The sequence below is a fragment of the Centropristis striata genome, chromosome 23 (genome assembly GCF_030273125.1).
Source record: "Centropristis striata isolate RG_2023a ecotype Rhode Island chromosome 23, C.striata_1.0, whole genome shotgun sequence".
Lineage (NCBI taxonomy): Eukaryota > Metazoa > Chordata > Actinopteri > Perciformes > Serranidae > Centropristis > Centropristis striata.
The window spans coordinates 14,923,909-14,942,840 of NC_081539.1; the positions used below are offsets into that span (position 1 = coordinate 14,923,909).

Here is an 18,932-nt window from a genome sequence, read left to right on the forward strand (position 1 = left end):
TAATGCATAACGGATTTGTTTTAAGCCTAATCACCCAAAGTCCATACTAACACACACACACACACACACACACACGTACACGTAGTCCACAGCATGTCCAATCTTTGCTGCTGCTGTTGCCAGGGTTATGCCATTGAAGTATGCAACTTTGTTATTAGATCCAGGCTGCCCGGCAGGCACAGAGCAGAGGCTGGTTTGTTGCTTCTTGCTGTCTCCCAGCAGAGTAGCCTCCAGTCATTCATCAGTATCACTGCTAGAGAGAGACAGAGAGTGATGGGAGAAGTCTGTGTGATGTGCCTGTGTGCACTGTGCTGCACAACTGCCTTTCTTTAAGTGTGTGTATGTGTAATAAAAAAATGTTTGATTAGGATGAAAAAAACTGCACTGAATGATCTCATACTCCATAACAAAGATGTCACATAGTAACATTATACTGTGTGTATTATTTTTTTATTTAACAGTCTGTTTTGGTTATTAATATGAGACATGATATTTATATTTGAACATTTGCTCTAACCTGAAGACAAATGAGCATTACTCAAGTGAGTAAAATTACACGTAATACAGCCAGGCTGTTGGAGATAAAAAATATTTTGAAAAAAAAAATGCTCCTCAGCAGATGGTTTTATGTTAAAATGTCTTTTTTAAAGAGCCCTTTCAAGGTTCTATATACAACTTTTTAGATCATTAATCTAGCAGTAAACAACAATCTGCTATAGTGTAGTAAAGGCATCCCAGCAGTCACATTTTGCCTGTGTTGTAAACTGGTTTTCTGGGACCTGTTAAGCATTCTTAGGAAAAAAATGCTTCTTAAGTGCCACTTTTTGTTTGCTCTTAAGACAACATTTAAGAAGATTTGGTATTCATAAGAAATTCTTGTCTTTTCTTTAGCTTTTTTCTTAACTTTCTTCTTAAGTTCTTTCCTAAGATAGAATTTGGGAACAAATGAAATTCTTGAAAACAAAGTTTTAAGATTTCTTCTCATATTTCTTCACAACTTTAAGAGCATTTACAGTACAGCTACAGTGAAAAGGTAAGTCTTTATAAGTATTTACTTGAACACATTTGTATGACATTTATTTGATTTCTTTAATATTTAGTTCAGCCCTAGACAATGTGTGAACAAATTGTGTTCAATAATGTTGGTCATTGTAGTTTTTTGTGTAAATGTATCACATAAAGCTTATTCTGGCAGTTGACATATAATTGAGATGGCCTTTCAGTCTGTGTGACATGTAGGCCTGTTCCTAGATTACACTACAATGTACTCTTAGTAAATCACAGAGGCAGTTGTTGTATTTGATACTACTTAATTAATTATCTCGTGATCGGGGCGTCCCGGTGACTCACACTGGTAGAGCGCTTACCATGTCTTCCCCTCTGTCACCCCCTTTCTATCTGTCACTTTCAATAAAAAGCATGGAAAATACCAAAAAAATAATCTTTAAAAAAAAAAAAAATATCTTGTGATCATAAATTAGAAATTTAAGAACGTCCTTAGTGAGAAAACTAAGAAGTTCCTAAGACATACGACAATTCTTAAGAAAAAAAATGGTGAAAAGCATTTAAGAACATTCTTATTAACATCTTATTTGTTTCTTAAGAATTGTCTTAAGTTTTATCTTAAGAACACTTTTGTGAATCTGGCCCCTGGTCTTTGTGGTGGTATCCAGGCCAGCCATGTGTGCATGTTATTGCATTAGTTTTCCCTTCTTGTCCCACTGGCTAGCTAACAGATAACTGCCGATAATGCCATCACGACCCACAGTTGCAGGATACAGTGTTGCAGAAGTGTAACGCCCACTGATGTATGGTTCCACCTAGGTAAACACTGTTAGCTCTGTTGCAGTTGTTTGCACTGTTATTAGCACTGGGTCTATTAGCATGGCTAGCAGTGCTATTTTTACTCTGCCATCTTCATGTTTGTGCTGTTTGTGACGTCAGTGGTGAGTCTTTGTAAACCCTCCTCTCAATGTCTTATATACCACCTTTAAAATCTTCTTTTTCAAGTTGGCATAAAATGTGAATAATTAATTTTCTTGGAAAGAAAATCTCAAACAAAATAAAAAAATAAATAAAAAAATGAATAAATAAATAAATAAATGTAAAAGTATATATTTAAATATATAAAAGTAATGCCTATACAGTACATTTTATAAAATATATCTTTTTTCCTCAGCAGATGGATTTTTGATCATTTGTGAGGAATAGGTGTGGCTGAGATCTCTGGATAATGCTAGTAAGTGGATGTATATTAAATATAGTGCTTTATAGTGTATTATAAATCGTTTTTACATATTTTCATGTTCCTGATACACATTTAAATATTGTGTTATAGATTTTGCAGCTGAATAAAATAACAATGACACAATTAGCATATAACATAATTTAAGATTAGCCAGTAGCATTAACCTCAACCGCTAGCATATTTTGAGTTCGCTTAATTAGTGATATTAAATGCACTTGGGGGTCCTCACTTTAGGAGTTTTAGCTTATCTCCGCTCCTTTTTGTGACAATTTATGCGCAATAAGAACACCAGTAATTACGTAGTCTTTTACTTATTATTACAACTGATCATTTTTTTAATTTTGGCTGCAGACTATCTCTAAAATGTTGTGTGTGCGTGCGCGTGTGTACGTGTGTGTGACTTTAGAGTGAGTGCACCGCTGAGGAATCCAGACAGGAGACTCCATGCCGGACTTTCTCCGCCTCCGTTCATGTGAAGCGCTGTTTCATACGTTCAGTGATGCCTCTGCAGCCCTCAGACGGAGCGATACAGGAAGATACTCCAGTGTACGGGACCTTACCATTTAAGTGACGTCCTATATGATAAATCCCGACTTGTTACATTCACGAGGCAAAAGAAGCAGTTTCAGCGGAAATTCAGAGGATTACTCTCGAGGCGATTCTCGGACGGCCTGTGTTGACAAGGTAGGGGGGCAAATGCGCAAAATGTTTGTCTCGTTTCATTCATTCTGCAGTGAGAATTTGTTTGCACTTGTCATCACTTATAATAGATGCATCTCTTTTATGAAGACATGCTTCGTGAGCCACTTTTTTCCCCCCTTGAATGTGCAGTCCTGAACGTCATGCTGCTTGTTTTCATGTTGTCAGATTGTGTGTGATGGACTGTCGCCTATTGATTGCATACATTTTAATAACTTTCTTAAAAACCCTCACACTGGAAGAAATTAGGTAATTCATTTTGACAAAGTTGTTAGATTGCATTTTCCTCCTACGGCATGTTGACAGCCGTCCTCACCACTTGCCGTAAGTGATAATGAGACGGGTAAAATATCCAATCACCCAATCCGTGCGCCTTGACGGAACAACCGCGTATGCAATTGCGTCTTTGGCATTTTAATATGAGAAAAACATGCATAATTCTGTTGCTTTTGCAATAGCTTCATTTCATAGCTTTGAAGCAGAGTGAAAGCTGAACAGACTGCTGCCACTTGTGGGATGAGGATACAGTAATAGCCAGCAGAACATGTGCCATCATTTCTCTCTGTGATGGTGTCCAAGGCTTTGAGGTGTTTATCTGACCAAATCTTGCTTCCATCATAGACTCTGAAGCCTTGCAGGCTGTAGAATCTCCACTGATGGGTTCTGGGACACCATGCCTTACTCCTATGTCACTCTGTCTCCTCTGAAATTGGCTTGGGGTTGCATGTGGTCTACACAGACAGCACTGCTCCACACGCAATGTGTGATTCCAGTCATTAAAACACTGCCACAAGTAGTAGCCCGTGAAATGCAGTCGGCATAAAAGAACAACATTACATCTGTAAATTACTCTCCAGACTAACTCCAGCTGCGGTATGAATGGATCACTTGTCTGATGTAAATGCACAACTAGTTCGTCTGCTAGAATAAAGCTTTGTTAATGGCTCCTGGTGTAGATGAAAATTATACGCCATTAAAATAGACTCTGTAATTATTGTTGTGTGTGTGAGAAAGGGCACTGAGCCAATTTGAGGAAAAAAGAGGCATTGTTATTGTGACTCCATCAGAGGGTAAAGCAAGATTCAAGGACGATGGGAAGAGATCAAGGCTAAGAGGTCAATCAAGTATAAAGAAGCTATTAATACCCTATAAAAATCAACCACTTGTAAAATACAGGAATGGAAATATTGACTGAAGCTGCAGGCCACACAGATCCTCCAGATTTGAGGTAATGTGCTACACGATAAGAGGCATATTTAATGATTTCCCCCCTCTCTTTATCTTCTTTTTCATGCCTACTCCAATGGAAAGCCATTGCAAGGCAGACATTTTTGCGAGCACATTCTTTTATCTCAAAGAAGCAGCGAACAGTCCCACAATCTGTTGATCTTCCCTCGGTGCCTGTGTCACTTCCTTAAACCGCTTTCCTTGTTAAACACAAGGCCCCAGTATCTGCTCCCCTATCCCCTCCCCCCATTAGAGACCCTCTGCATCTTGCTCCTATGACTGACTGCAGACGTTTCATACGACTGTGGAGAATGGAGTGTTGGAGTGATCATTAGCTGCCTTTCCTCTTTGCCTGTCAGATAATGATGGACTCAGTGCTGAACTCTCAACCTTGTACCTGTGCTTCATTAGCTTCCTTTTTGTCTCAAAGGTTTTATCAGCTGTAGTGGCTTCCCCCGGTATCATTTCCATATATCTCAGCCACCTCACAGATAGTAAGAATATAAGAATTCACAGATTTGAAGGTCTTTTACTGTTGTCTCTTTTCTCTTCCCAATTAGAAGAGGGCTTATCCTATTCCTGTCCGTGTTGTGCTGTTGTTGAACTAAGCAGCACCGGTTTAGTTAAAACACGATGAGATCTGCGCTGCTACAAAATACCTGTAAACACTGCATCAGCCGCTTGCTTTCCACATGCTGCCTGTGGAATATTAAGGATGCTTTCGAGGAGAGATAAGGCATGTTGAATATTTTAAAATCTCTGTATATTTTTCACACTTCTTCCATACCCAGCAAGTCTCGCTTTGCCGCGTAATTATGCAGATAATGCTGTCCGGATGTAAATGTGTCATCACAAACAGGCAGTCCAAATGGCCTTGTTTGTGTGCTTGCTGTTCTGTTTTGAGCTTGTCTTTGAAGCCATGGAACCCTGAAATTAAAATGAAATTATGAAAGCACCATCAGATTTGCGCAGCCCGAAGGACAGAAGGAGACTAGTAGTGGCACAAATATTGCTTTCTAACACCCCAAGGCTTTACAATAAAAATAAGGGATGATGACGGCAAAGAAGATTTTGCAATGCACAGTGATGACATAGCTGTTACTCATAACTTGTCCCCCTCAGGTTTTATTAGGGAAGGCCAGAAGTCACAATCGTTTCGTAATGATGGTGGTGGATGACAGCAATGATGAGTCAGCTGTAGCAGTATTCTCTGATGTGCCGTAGTTCCAGGCTGTGTTCTTTTCTTTGTTGAATTTTAATTACACTGCACTGTTCGACTGAGCAGAGCCCCGTCAGGTCCCACAACGTCTTGTTGCTTTTCAGTAGTTCACTTATTGGAGCAGGGCATCTTCTGTTTCCGAGGCTTCTCTCTCGCACCAATAAGACTTAGTAGTTTGGCTTGAGGGGACTCTTCAAGCCCTCCTGCACAGGTCCTGTAATCTCAGCCTGCGCACTTTCCGCTGCACTTAGCTGCTGAGATTGGGCGTATGGGAGCCGTCAGCAGGCCAATGTAATTTCTTCATCTTTTCCTCCTGTGGATTTATTCTCTTTGAGAAGGAGGATGAGCAGTGTGCCACCTCGGGGAAACCAGTGGAGAACCTTATGCTTTTTTGCTCCAAACTGTGAGGTTTTGAGTGAACTTCTTTATAAAGCCTGTATTCAGCGACAGGAGTGTGTTTGCCCAACCCGTTGTCATTTCCAATTCGTCACATACAGCTGCTTGGTCAGGACCCCTGAGGTTCCCTTTTTAACACAGTGGGTACTCCAACATGTCAAACTATGATGCTGCACTACAGTAGCTGTTTTAACCAGGTAGAACATATTAAAACAAATCTACTTGGTTAATGTTAGGAAAAAGATCACGGTTGGTGTTAAAGTAAAGTATGCTTGTTACGTAAGTTAAGATGTCAATTAAATAACTTAATGTTAACACAGGGGACATGAAGAGCAGTCTGCTGGGTGAAAGTCAGGTTTCTTTGACCCATCCATCCTCCCTACAGGCTCTTTCTCACTCATTATACCACGTCGGCTGCCTTCCTGAGCACTTGCCCTGACAGCAGATATTGCAGTGGAGGGGTTCACATTACAGTTACGTAAAAGCCATGTGCATCTCATATAGATGCTGAAGGATGCCCAGTATGTCAGTGTGAGACAGTGAGGGCTGTGACAATGCAGGAGGATTTGACGTCCTGGGAATGAGAACTGCCTGGTGAGCCACTGCCCATGAAACAGGCCTCACTGTACCTGGGCAGATTGTTACTCACACTGAATGAACACAGACACAAAGAAATGTACTAATCCTGTTCCTCTGAGATTATCTACCATTTGAGGAGTTTGAGACTGAAGAAAAATCACTTTCTACTCCCTAGGATTTATTCTTAATAACTCCTCTGATTTTTAAATGTCAGCAATTAAGGTAACATGTTCATTTAGCTGCCCCAATCACTTAATTGACAAATATAATTCATTTCGAGGTCAAACCTATTACCCTTACTGTATAAGAGGCAAAGTACACAACACTTTTACAGTACATACAGTATGTTCTGCTGAGGGAGTTCTGTGTGTGCAGCAGCTTTTAAGTCATAGAATATGTCTGATGAAGAGCATTGTTTACCATCACAGCTTCTTTTTATGCCTGCTCATGCCTGCAGGACTTACTACAGTCTGTGCCTCAGGCTTTCTCTCTGTGTTGATAGTGTGTGTTCCTCTACACACTATAAACACACAGTCTCTTCCAGTATGTGTTATCACATCATTATCTCTCCACAGTTCTGTTTAGCCTTCTGTCTTGTCCATCTTTCATTAGCGTGGAGATGCTAACAGCCACAGCAGTCTCACCTTTTTTGTCTACACAAACATGCAGTGACACTGGGTCCCGTCGCATGCGTGATGCCATTCATGCCACAGCACGCTCTGTTGAAATGCTTTGGTGTGATAGCCTGCTTTTTTATTTGCCTTTCACTCGAAACTAGGGCACTCATTTGTTGCTATAAAGCCATACTGTAGACCTGCATTTGATAGGGGACAATGTCAATTCTGGTGGGAGAGCAAGGGAAAGGGGAAGAGAGGCATGTTTGTATGCCTTCCAGCTATTGGAGCATGCTCCGACTGTGAAAGGCCACTGCCATTGTTGGGTAACATAATCCACCAGGGAGGCCTTCGGCCAGACACTGGGGAGGACTGCCTGTACACACTCTCCCTCTCCCTCTCAGTACAGATGCATATCCCTTTCTGTGCTGGAATCAGCTGCTGAATGCTAAGCAATTTTCAACTGTTACTGAACCTGTGTTTGGGGTGAGAGTGCACACATCGCCTTATTGTTGTCATTCTAAACACAAAATCTCTCCGCTTCGCTGACTGGCTTGTTTAAACACTCTTATTGACAGCAGTATATTCAGATATTCTTCACTGATGCCGAGGGGCTGAATGAAGAAATATAGACAACCTCATACCTCCTCTGGGAGAAGTCATTCCAGAGATAACTCTCTGCGGATGGTTTTAATGAAGTATGGTGGTGTGAATGGTCACCTGCAGAACTGATACCAACAATAATGTGTCTGTGCGCAGAGATTTGTGGTTTGATAGTGGAATCAGTGGCTCACAATGGATTATACAGACTCATGCTTCAGTATCCGATTGCTTCCAATCTAATAAGTATGGACATTATTTCCTATCATGGAGACAGATATATTGTAGTAGACTTCACACATTCAGGCACTCAGGCAGCATATACACACTTTAGAGCTGAGTGACTTGGGAAAAAGCATCTAAGTGCAATTATTTTGACTGATAGGCCTATTACAATTGTAGTATGATTCCCAGTATTGGGGGGAGTGATCAATTTTGCATCATTATTCTCATTTTCATTGAAAAATATAATAATGATCATGATGTAATTTATTTTCTCCACCAAACACAGATATTTTCTTGAGTCTGTCGAATGTGATTTGTAGTCCAGGACATCTTGCAGCACCAGTATCTGAACATTAGTATTGGCCTACATTGGAGACAGTTAAAAGGTTACAGTGAGTTGGATAGGGTAATGGTTCTCTGTATTTATTAAAGACTTAAAGTCTCAAACATACTTCATATCCGTCTTTCAGGACATAAGTGATTTTCTCTAAGGGTTAGTCATCTCAGATATCCATTTAGATACAGAGAGGGGGGAATCCGACTTCCAAGTTAATGCAATACACAACGTCCAAAACATGGACGCAGAAGGATCTGCCTGAGGTGAAAATCCCATTTGCTATGTTGAGAAGTTACTCCGCTTCTACTTCTAACCTTATTAACTCATCAAATATCATCAAAAGTCAAATAGCGTTCATGCTGTTAAACCGATTTTCCATAAAAAGGTTCACATGTTCACTTTTTCTCACTTACAGTTTAATATTCTCTGTGAGTGAACAGCTCCTTGGTGCTAAGTGAAGCCCCTTACTGCCTCAGTTGTGAGGGCTCTGCGTGTGAGTGGGTAGTAGACATATTTCTTGTTCAAATAGCTTTTTTTTTATGAAACAGCATTTTGCTAGCTTATACAAAAGGCACATATCCATTACAAAGCAATCATGCCTCAGAAATGGCATTATGGTAATGTCTGTACAAACATCCTGCATATTTCTAAACAGTTTTTTCCTATAATTCCAAACATCATTTATAGCCTCATCTATGATCTGGAAAGCCAGGGGCAGAGTTGATGCTCATTTTTTTTGTACCACAGTCTGTTAGCATGTGAACACAGTAAAGCCGGAGAGACTAATTTGCATGCAGACTGGAGCTTTAGGAAAGTCTGGATGGCTTGTCTGCTAGACTGACAGTGATGAGAGAGAGAGGGCTGATGCCTCTTTTGAGAGGATTTTTGACAAGATCTTACTGTTTTGGCAGGAGGCACTAAAGATTATGATATTGTGGAACAATGGAAGGTAAACCTGAGTAGTGGGAATGCTTTTTACCACATAATAATTTAAGTATATAAAGTCCATTGAAACCGAATTTCTATTTTACCAATTTTTTTTAAACAAATAATAGGCAATTATGTTTCATCCAAACAGCGCCAGACAAAAGCATGTTATAACATGAATTGCTTGATATTGAACAGATAGTCACTCACGACTTTTTATGGTCAGACAATTGTCTAGACAGGATAATAGCTTCTGCTATCATCCCAACATGTTTTATTCCAGAGGCGTCTAGATGGATAAATTATTTCATGGGGCATAATATTTTCACAGCGATCATCAAACCTTAGGCGCCTCGATGGGATGATGGGTGGAACAGGAATGGGCCACAATCAGCATCGTGTCAACCTATTTAACCTCCACACAGCACAGGTGTCACATCCTGTAATAACGAATTAATGTGACATTTTCAACGTTGCCTGACACTGATGAGGGATTTTGCAATCCCACCCAGATGCTGGTCCATCTCGTTCCATCACTTCCTGCAATATGTCAAACTGATCCACTGTCAAAATAAATGATAAAAATGATCATGGCTTGTTTTGTAGATGCATATCTGATAAACTATAATGGTCAGTGTTACCCCTTGGGTACAAATACATTTTGTTTTCACAGAGCAAAATGGCATTTCCTATCTCCATAAGGATATATATATATATATATCTATATATATATATATATATCACACAATTAATAGTCTATATGAAAGACATGATCCACATGATAAAACCCATTTTTCTATACTCCTGTCTGAATGGAATACTTCACAAATGAAAAGTATTTTCTCATTTAATTAAGAAGAAGTGAAATCATACAGAAAAAAATGAGGAATATTTCCATCAATACTAACTATGTTTACACGCATACACACAAATACAGAGAAATCAGATTAAGACAGTAGTTTGAGTTAACTACACTGTGGTATTCATATTAGAATTATTGGGTGTAGGCATGCAGGAGTTGAACAATAAAGATATATGAATGAGTGGATGAAGCACACTGCTGTTGGAAAACACTTCTAAAATGTTGTTTTGACCAACATTTGGCTTCCAAGTTGACCTTTACACATTATCCTTCATAATTATTATGTAGAGAGAGTCCTGTCCTCAGCTGTATTCACTGTTGGGTTCTGGGTAATGGAGCTTAAAGGTTGGAGAAGCATGTGACTGGAAGATTACCAGTTAGAGTCCAGTTTGTTAATCACATTGAACTGATTAGGACTGTAAAGTGTGATTTAAAAACAAAACAGCAATCCTTAAATTGATATTCCCTCAAAATAATTTCTGAGAAATTTGAGTTGCTATGTGTTTGTAATTATCAAATTAGATGACAAAATTGTGTATAACGATATCTCAGTTCAATTTGATTTGAATAGCCTAATATCATAAATTTGCCTCACATTATTGTGCAGTTTGCACAGTGTACAACACCCTCTGTGCTTGACCCTTTCTTTGGAAAAGGAAAAACTGCCCCCTTAGAAACCATTTTACCGGGAAAAAATGGAAGAAACCTCAGTCAACTGAGGAGGAATCCCCCTTCCATGATGGACAGACATGCAATATATATATATGTCCTTTGTTCAGTACAGAATGTACGATTTCATCACAATGATTTTCCATTGAATAACGTGAAATTATCGCATTGAATTATCACCCAGCTCTAAGCTCTGATATATAAGTAATGGTGATGAAAAATACAATATAAAGACAGATTTTCCTCTGATCCGTGAAGCAGCTTGTTGCTCAAGGCGTCAGTTTGGTGAGGGCTGGCTTCATGGAGCGGTGAGGGGGCTTCTTTTGACCTGCCAGCATCCCTCCACGCCACAGCTTTCTGCAGTGCCCTGTAGCAGCTGGCCTGGCCGCCTCTCAGCGGCTGTGACAGGAGAAAGGAGGATGACGATGAATCAGGGGCATGACGAAGATCTCCCCAGCACTGACTTATCTCTGAGTCGCCGGGCACTGTCACACAGCGAGGAGCGTGTGATCACAGTTACATTCAACCATTTTAAAGCTCATAGGCAAGTGTGGTTCCGCAAAGCTGGCACACATTACTGATCAACAGGGCCCGGTTTTATATGTCTCTTAAAAGGTTTTATGGAATGGTAAAGTATTTGCAATCTGCTAATAATATTGTTTTATAGAAAATCAACAGAATTCCATTTACTCTGTATTTATTGGTGTCTGATAAATAAATTAAACATTTTAAAACGGCCTCTCCCTTCAGTGTAGAATACACAGTTGTTGGCATTAGCATGTCACATGCCGGTCAGAGACGCCGCTGGAGGTCCAGATCGTATGTGACCCAACATTGAGGAAAGCCTTTGTGAGCGCAGCTCCTGTTTATTTAAAGCAAGGGGATTTATTTAAGAGGCCGTTACACAAGATAAGCTGCAAAAGGTACAGCTCTAAATGGAAGAGAAGAGCCTATTTGTAAATGTCCGCAAGTGCCAGGCTTTAAGTGGCAAGCTGAGAGATGAATAGAGGCGATAAGCAAGAGAAGGTAATTCCAACGATGGGTATTTTAAAAGGTAGATATTTTGTGATGACAGCCTTTAATTGATCTCATCACTTTTGAATAGAGTGTAATATGGGATTTTTATTGAGCTCATCTAAACGCTGACAGCACTCTGTCAGTTCACAGAAAGTAATAGTTAGAAGGATGGCCTGTGTGCCCTGAATGTGAGAGCAGCAATTCTGATAGTGGCTGAATTTCTCCCTCCTCACGCCTTACATGCGCAGTACATGGACTTACTTTGATCCCATCTCTGACACTAAGAACCCGCAAGAAATGGTCTGAGGGCGAAGTGACTGAGTAGCGAGGCTTGACACAGTTGTTTTGGATCCAAAATGGCGTCAGCCCAGGCAGAAAGCCCCTTCATGTTCTTGATTTTAATTGAGAGAGAGCCCCTCAAGCGTACTGCCAATCTTCTCAGCAGAAAAAAACCCTACAGGGAACTTTTCCTGTAGTGAAATGTTGAACTACTCATCTTCCTTCTGAGCCAGCATACAGCGCTCACAGCTATTCCACCTCCTCCTGTTTTGAGGGCGTATCAGCCGTTAATCTTTTAGAAACATGAATCAAGTGATTGAAATTCGAGTGGTGCGATATGTCACTTAGATATGTCGTGTGCTATTGTGTGTATGAAGTACATGCATACAACATGCAATAATCTTGATATGGTTGCCTGATCCATAGGATTAGTTTGGATTAGCAAAGCTATCCAATTTCCCATGACAGCAATAATAATCTGTTTTTGAACTAATAACCTGTTAATCGTGTTGGGAAAATATTTATTCCCACACCGAAGTGACTGCAACACATTTGACCTGACACTTAAATAATTGATAAAGAAAAGAGGCAGAGGGGGTTCAGATGTAATCATAACATGCGCTTGAGTTTTATATAGGGCCCATGTTCTGTGGAATGTCCATGTGAGGAAAGGCAGGGCCTTAAAACTCTGCCAGATTTCATTTCACGCTCTGCAGAGCACAGCCTCTGAGACGGTGACATTTACATGGCCCTCTATACCACCGCCAGTTGCTGCAGGCCCAAGGCACTGGCTAAATCAGGCACAAGAGCCAATGAATGAGGAGGCAATGGGAGCGGGAGAACAAGGAGGAGATGGCTAATGTGCTGTGCAGAAGAACCACACAGAACACACAAGTTTATGTTAAAAGGACTGTATATCGAATCACACTCATCTTTAGTATAAAGACCTCTCTTTAGAGGAGCATGCATTATGTGAAATTAAAAATTATGCAGTGATAATTCATCATATTTGTCTCTGTATCACTGCAAAGATATTACATAATATGCAGCTTCTGTACTGACCTTTTGTAAATGATTACGGCTGCTTTCTGCAGCATATATGCAAAGCCATGAACTCCCATAAACATATTAGAACAGTTCATTTAAGCAGACTCCATTACACAAACAAATAGTACTGCATGGACCGCAGTAGTGTTTGTATGTGTGTGTGGGGGGAGGAGACCATTGTTCAGTCAGTAAGACCAGCTTTTCCAGGGATTATCTGCTCCACAGACCAACTGGTCATCTCTGAACCAAAAGGTCATCAGGCTAGTTTAAATGCTAGTTAACCCCTCCTGCCCGATTTCAACACACTCACTCTATTCCCCTCTAATCTGATTGGGTCTCAACCTCTAGTAGCTGCTTCACTTCAGCCAGCATGAGTAGTTTAGTCCTTACTGAGCTCCATATCGGCTCTTTTCTTCTTGATGGCGCACCCCCTGAGAGGTTTCCCAGTAGGTTGAAATAAACATGCAGAGCAGCTGCACATGCTGAAATGTTTCTGGCTGCATTCAAAGGAAACCCTTTGGCAATAGGAGAATGTTTCCTCCTCTGAAACCATTACACACTGCTTTCACAGGTCTTCCAGTAAGCTCCTGAAATTGTATGAAGACAATGCACATTTGGCTTATATAATAACTGCACAGGACAACTTGGGCATCATCGCCTTGCGCTGTATCATCTGAGAGTATTCTGCTGCTGAGCCAGTTTGGCACAAATTCCCTGCTCCTTTCAGGTCTTCAAATCCTGGCTTTTGCTTTTGTTTTTGTTCCCTGGCAAGTCACTTTGCTATGATATTTTTTCCCAGGTGGTGTGAAACTATAGAGCCGTGTGTGGAAAAACATCAGTCAGTGTGTACTGGCAGCCTGTTCAAGTCAGAAAGCTGTGTGAGTTGTACGTGACAGGCTTTCACTGTCTGCAGAAATGTTTTATTTAAATGACAACATATTTCAATAAAATGTAGACTGCCCCTGCAATATAATCAGATGTAGAAGGGGAAGAGGCAGATGGACTTAATGACGGCAGTAGCTCGAGAGCAGGTGGAGGTCAGCATTGCCACCACGCAGTCTCAACTGGCCTGTTCGTCACGGTGCGGTGAATCAATACGGCTGTCAAGCAGATGAGTCCGCACTGCTAGTCCATTACAAAGTGGTAAATCTAGCTATGGTGCTCACTAACCGCCATAATGAGGTGGTAACAAAGTTATGGAATCATTAGTGAGCATGTGTCCCGGCAGGACGGCGAGGGAAAGCGAGCTTGGGGAGGTTACAGCGTGACAGATGGTGACTGTATGTGTGTGTCAGTGTGTGAATGAGTGAATGCTCGGTGCTGGTAGTCAGGCTTGTTTTTGCACCAAAACAAGTGCAAGAAGGACCAGGTATTCAGCTTGGTACATGATGATAGCAGGGCCTTTAAATTGTTGTCAGTTGTGGTTTCACTTGTTTGTGATAAGGATCAGTTTGACAGGAATATGATTTCATTATTTTTTACAGTGTGGAGGATTATTCATAAGTAGCCCTTTTACCGTTCTGGTACAATATTGTCAGTGTTTTCGTATCTATTTGGAAAGTGGATTTATCCATGTCATGCCATCCTTATATTATTTTCTACAATCTGTGATAGTTTGTATCGTGTACCGTTTATTCAATTACGCTGGATGCAAGGCTCCCTAATCAGTCATTTTATGAGTAATAGTTCATCAGAAACAATAATTCAAATGGAACTAAACCAAATGACATGTTTGCATTAATTCCTGGATTATCTCTCGGTTTAAAGAGACAATCATTTGTCAAATTAAGTTACGGATTACAGATGCAGGCTGTAGAGTGTTAGCGTCACTCTTTTGATGATTCACACAAGAGTCACACGAGTCTGCAAAACATATTAGTAAAGTGGAGCAAAATAAACACACGTCCTTGTGTGGAGATTTTAAGTTCAGCCGTAAATCACCATGTTGGGTTTTGGCAGCATGGAGAGAAAAAGGGGAGAGTGCAGGCAGAGGAAGGAGGGGCTGAAACTGAGGTACAAAGCCAAAACAAGACCAGTGCCAAGGTGGCAGGCATCAAAGAAGTGGGAGGGAGGGAGAAGATGTCGAGGGAGAGAAAAAGTCTTCTAAATCTAATAACCTACAGAGATGGACAGTGATGGACAGAGCACCTAGTTATGACTGATCATCTAGATTGCCCCCCTATTTAATGTTTTTCTTCTTCATACAGCTAGCACAGTGAGGTGTATTGGGGCTTATTTGTATAGTTTCACAAAAGGCTATTTTCTATCATTTAATTTTGTACAGTATGAAAAACAACTCTCACGCAGACTTGAAAATGGCTCAAACTACATAATAGTCCACAGTGAGTAAGTAAGTCGCTGTAATTTTAGCATACATGCATCAAGCACAGTACTGTTCATTTAACAGCCAAAGGAAAAAGACATAATTTATCACATCCATTTTATGATTTTGTTTTCAACAGATGAAGAAGTACTAAGCCTTTAGCCTGGGTTGATAGTTGAGTATTATATAAATGCAGTTGTGTCATGTGAGTCAAACAGTGTATTGAACTACATAATTTCCCCCTCCAAAAACCACTTCAGCAGAGTTTGGTGCATTGAAACTAGCTGTATAGCATTAAAGTTCAAGTTAGAGTTAGAATGGTTGGCATTAAAAAAATAAGTCTTCAGATTAAAAAGTATTTTTTTCGGCTTTAATATAATTATTATTATTATTATTATTTTTTATGCAGATGCACTCGTCTACAAAAAGTGCAGTGCAGCCCTATTAAAAATGATTGCAGATAAAAATTTTGGAATATGAATTTTATTTCTGTTGGTAATTTAAGTCCATCTTGCACTTTGTTTTTGCCGAGTGGCCTTGGCAAAGCTCACCATGTTCTCTTCTCTCCCCAGAGATTGACTTCTTTTTTCTTAATAATTGTAACCTCAAAGTGTGAAACATGCACTTTTGCTAGAGTAGCTTCTCTCTTTTTTGTTGTTGAAATTCCTCTCGTGGCTCTTTACAAGCTCAGATTGTCCTGGCAACTGAGTGACAGTGAATATTGCCCTGCTCCCAATTTTCCACCTGCAAGAAGGGCCAGGAGGGGAATGAATCAGCAGACCTTTACATCGATGTCAACTTCATTCTGGCTCTTCTCTTCTCTTGACCTCAACACCCACTCGTTTGTGACAGAGAAATTTAGTGTCTAAATTTATTAGTAATTTAATTAGTGGGGAACAAAAAGGTCACAAGCGCTAAGATCTTTGCACATGTGTGGTAGAGAGAGTTCTTTGCTAATTGAGCACAAAATGGACAGACAGCTTGAGGTCAGACATCAGTCTGGCCCCGTGGGCTGAGTGATGGGGCTGCTGTTGAATTAGCTGGCTTCTCGTCCTGTTATTGGTCACCACTTTTTCAGGTCACCACTTACGCCTGTATTCTCGCTGAGCCTTTTCAGGGACATGCCATTTTTAGTATAGATAATCTAGATATACATAATAAAAGTGGTTTTGGATTGAATTCAGGACAGCAGATTTGCAGGGAGATCAAAATGTGTTTTTGGCTGAAACTAAGTGATGTAAGTGTGTGTGTATGTGTGTGTGTGTGTAGGGGCAGAGAGAGGAAGAGAGAAAGATGAATGAATGTCCCTGAGAGCAAGTTAGTGCAGCTTGCAGGATGACTTCAGCACCATGGACAGCGTCTCATGCTCCATGCATATCACAATGCTCTTTTATCTGTATCGCTGCACTCCATCTGTTTACACACACACACTTACACATACACACACACACACACACAGATTCAAAGCGAATATGTTTATAGATTAATGCATGTGGCAGTGGAGCAAAGATCTGCAGAGAAAGTTTGTGCGATAAGCTCAGTAAACAAAAGTTCACAGCCTGCTGCAAAAGGAACCAAGCTAAATTTAGCATTACCTGTTATTTTATCTGCTTATTTCCATAGCTAGTTTTGACACCTGACAAATTTACAGAAAGGTATTTGGAGTAAACACTGACACGAGTACTGTATGAGTCTTGTTTGATTCTTGTTATTGCATTATTTGTGCAAAAGTAGAACGCCACAATAGAAACGGTGTTTGTTTATTAAATCACTTGCCGATTATAAAATGAATGTTTGCAGTAGTATGAATCTGAGGGAAAGAAAAGGAAATGTTCTCGATTGTTAAGTAACCCTTGTTATGAAAAAGGATGTTTGTCTCTAATGTATCTTGGCTGTAATTTTTTGTTCACAAAGATGCCTGGAAGAGTGACCGTTATGTTCACCATCAGCTCCTGTGAAGGCACTGTCCAATACTGCTGATGTAAATGATCAAACCACTCACCCACCCGACAATGCTTAGAGGAGCCGGGGACTTCAAGTTGTTTCATCCGTCCTGTAATTGAATATTCATTTCCATCTCACTTACTTCCCTGACTCCATTCAGACAGGCGTTTCATTGAACTTTAGAGTCTGGATAAGACGGTTCTGGCCTGGATTAGACTCTAAAAAGTTCTGGTCTCTCTCTCAGGAATTCTTGTCTTGTTTTCCTATTTACCACATCAAAAAGAAGAACGAGCGGAAAATGCAAACAGGCACCTTTTTACTCACTAATTTGAGATCAGAAAGCAAATCAATTAATGCCATTGTCCCTTTTTGGAATGAGATGTATCTAATGCATTATAAACAGCAAGCAAGCCTTTGTAGCGTAATTAGCAAGTTGTCGAGAAGAGGATGCTGTTTTTTTTTCCTCCCTAAATGCTTTCCACACAGGCAGGCAGACAGACAGACAGTGAAAGCCTGCGTGTCGAAAGCATGAAATACTGGCATCTGTGAGGACACCCAAATCTCCTTGGCGGTTCTGGCAGAGGGAGAGAGGGGAGTGCACAGGCAGCAGAAAATGGCTTAGTCAGGGTCATCACTATCCAATAGCTTTGGATAGCTGTGACAAGCCAGGGCATTTTCTCAGGCTCCAATAAGCTAAGTGAGAAAAGATCTTCTTGACGCCGTGATGCCAACAAACACTTTTCTCACGGCCTTTATCGGCCATAATTATCATACACTGTATGGAGTGCTTCTTATTGTAGTGTTTATATGACATCTATAGAAGCTTTCAGAGCTGCAGCAGCAGGAAATTTGAAGTCCAGCTGAAATGAAATGGTATCTCCTGTGCACTCTTTTGATGATGCCCCCTGCCTGTGGATATACCGATGAGAAGGCTGTAGATTATCTGTCTGCCTAGAGAGGAAAATGCTTTGAAATCATCATTGTTCTTTTTCTTTATTGACTCTCAAATCCAGCTTTTACACATGAAACTTCACAATGGCATAAAACAACCTTGAAATAAGTCATAAATTAAGGAATAAATGAATGAATACCTGTGTCAGATGGTAGGAATTAGGAATTTATTGGTTTATATTGGGGAACATATTTGATGGAGACTAATTTATGGCTTTTGAACAATTATTGTATTGTTGTATCTTGGTGCACCTTAGATACAGCTTATACTGTATGATGAGCTGAGATACAGCACGGTCTCGAACAATATTGGCTCTTTAAAAAGAAAACATCATACTTTTATAACCTTGTGAGGGAGTCATTACCACCCAAAATTGAAGACATTAAGAGATGCTGGGAGAGGGACATGGGGGAGGAGATAACAGGCAAAACATTGGATCATGGTTTAAAATGTCAAGGAAAATGCAGACATGTCTTAATTATAAAGTTATCAAAAGATCTTATTAGACTCCAAATAAAATGGCAAGGTTAGGACTCTCTGGCTTGTGTGGGAGATGTGATACTGCATGTAACACTCTCATAAGCCTCATTCGCACATCGTCCCCAGTAAATTATTGGGATAACTTTTCAGGCACCGAGCCACTAAACAAAAAGTGTGTAAAAAAACGCACCCTGCTGATGTGATTTTGCAAGCTACAAAACGAATTAGCTAGTTAGCAGCTGCACATCGATTCACTTAAAAATGTAGCAAGTGTCAGGATCTTTCAGT

The 18,932-nt window shown here is 40.3% G+C and overlaps 1 protein-coding gene across 1 annotated transcript in view; it reads left to right on the plus strand.

Moving 5' to 3' along the window:
* Positions 1 to 1,862: 1,862 nt before the first annotated feature.
* The window catches only part of dlgap1b (discs, large (Drosophila) homolog-associated protein 1b), a 103,204-nt gene continuing 86,134 nt past the window's right edge, over positions 1,863 to 18,932 (plus strand). The window contains exons 1-3 of the mRNA XM_059326792.1: positions 1,863 to 1,946; positions 2,180 to 2,239; positions 2,655 to 2,932. The gene's annotated coding sequence lies outside the window, so the exon portion shown is untranslated. The remainder of the gene's footprint in view (positions 1,947 to 2,179; positions 2,240 to 2,654; positions 2,933 to 18,932) is intronic.